This window comes from Pteropus alecto, unplaced genomic scaffold (assembly GCF_000325575.1).
Source record: "Pteropus alecto unplaced genomic scaffold, ASM32557v1 scaffold34, whole genome shotgun sequence".
Classification (NCBI taxonomy): Eukaryota; Metazoa; Chordata; class Mammalia; order Chiroptera; family Pteropodidae; genus Pteropus; species Pteropus alecto.
The window spans coordinates 194054-196461 of record NW_006435763.1 but is presented as its reverse complement, the minus strand read 5'-3'; positions in this window follow the sequence as shown (position 1 = coordinate 196461).

Below are 2408 nucleotides of genomic sequence, written 5' to 3'. Positions count from 1 at the left end.
ACTGGGGGGCTGTGGGAAGGCAGAGGAGCTGGCAAGCCCCCTGGGATGACCAGCACTTATCTAAGTGAGGACAACGAGGAGGAAGGAAGGTGACAAGCAGGAGGAGTGGCACGTGTAAGGTTCGGGCACATGAAAGCACATGGCACGCTCTGCTTCTCTATCACTATGGAACACTCGTATGTGAGAGACATCCAGTATCTACAACCCCCAAGTGACCGAGGGTTCAGGAGAGTCAGGCACCTGGAGATAACTCACAGACAGTCACATCTCCATGCTTGGCCACACACCTGCCTTCCAGGAACCCAAAAATCAGGAGGGTGAGTTTGGGCCTCCCAGCACCTTCTGGAAAATAATCCATTCGTTCATTCATCCATTCACTCATTTGTCTATCCAATAAATAAGTATTTACTGACTTCTCCTATGAACCAAGCCCCGTGATACAATGGCAAATGAAACACACAGAGTATGTCTTCAAGGAGCTCATAGTCAGCCCTCAGGTCCCATCTGTGACAAGCACAATCTCTAGGCCAGGCCCCTCGGATCTCCCAGAAGAGAGGAAAAGGCCACCTCTGGGGAACAAACTCCTAGTGGCTCTAATAGGCTTTGAGTCTCCTGAGGCTGCAGCAGCATATCCTGGTGGCTCAGCACTTTTTCCAAAGAGGGCTCAAAGGCTGTCTCAGTGGGGTCAAGAGCCAGGGACAAAGCCTGCATGCCGCAGGGGCCTCAAGGTGTCCAGTGTAAATGCAAAGCGCTCAGTGCCTAGGCCAGCTCCGAGTTCATTATGTAAAGAATTAGTCAAGTCCCAGGCAGCACCCCAGCCTAGTGAGAATGCAGAACAAAACTGCCCCCAGGAAAAACAAAAGTGCTTATTCTGGATGGTTCCAGGAGGGTTCTTAGCTCCAGAGAACCATAAACTCACGATGGTTCAAATGCAAAATAGCTTTATTCAAACCTCTGCTTCCTTCTGTCTTTCCCCTTCAAAAGCAGGATGGATTCCTTTGTTTGCAGATGAGGCGGCTTTTTTTAGGAAGCAATACCGTCAGCATCTCTGCGATTAGGGGCTTAATGCAGGCCTCTGAACCCTCCAAGGATTGTTATTTCCTTGGAATTTCCCAGACCTTAAGGCTGCTTAGAAGTCACCCATGGCCGCCTTTTAACTATTAGCTTCTTCACAAATATTCTTGAAATCAGAGTAATTATAATGATTATCATCATCATCAAGAGGCAAGCATGTGCCATGCCCTGTGCCAATCACTCGGTGCACTTTATGGCTTTTAATCCTCCTAATTACCCTGGAAGGTTGGTATTTGTAGTGGATGCTGCAGTGTAAATTTTTTAAATTATCCCTCCTCCCTTCCTAGCACCTATGGGAGGAGTGTGTGCCCAGATCTTTCCTTCAAGACAGTGAGACTCATTTCTCCACCTTCTGGGAGAATTGCTGGCTGGCAACTCTCAGCCAAATTCATCCCCTGAAATTATGCCCACCAGCTAGAAGGGAACTGCCTTGCCCAAGGCCACAAGTTTCCTTGGGGAGTTGGGGGAGGGGATGGGCAGCCTGCATCCAAAACCTGCCTCAGCCCTCTTGCCTCTAGGAGGGACAACTCTACAGAATCCTGCCAGCTCCAGGTAGCTGATGATAATGGGATTGGCGGACATCTCTGTTGCAACTACTCAACAGTTCAACTCCTCCCCCTGCCCAGTTCTGCTTCCTTTATCCCCCACTAAGGGCTGAGCCCTAGAACTCTCCCCACAAACCTGCACACAAATCTCCAGCTTGGAGTCTATTTCCCAGGGAATCTGACCCATCCCAGTGTTATTCCATAGATTCTGCATGAAAGAAAACAAAAGCTCAGAGAGGTGGTGTGATTGGCCCAAGGCCACACAGCCAGGAAGTGTACAGGAGATTCAGGTATTAGATGCCAACTTCAAAGCTCCTTCAAAGACTTCCATCTTCTCACAGGAACACATTCCTTTTCTTCTTTATCCCAGGAAATGCTGGTTGAAATGCCCGTCAGTCCCCGTAGTAAATTTTTTAAATTATCCCTCCTCCCTTCCTAGTACCTATGGGAGTAGCTGCAAGAGATAGACAGGAATCCCTGCCCTTTTAACTCTCCTGGCATCAGGTTATCAAGACAGAAGCTTGGAGGACAGAAAATAATGTCAAGATCACATTCGAAAATGCTCTGCAGCCCTCAGGGGCAAAATGGTCACAGAGAATTTTTAAGGCAATGAAACTACTCTGAATGATACTGTAATGGTAGACACCTGTCATTATATGTTTGTCTAACAGACTGTACAACAAACGCATAGAAAGTACAACCGAGACTAAACCCTGATGCAAATATGGACCTGGGGCGACTATGTTGTGTCAACGTGGGTTTGTCACTTGCAATAAATGTACCACTCTG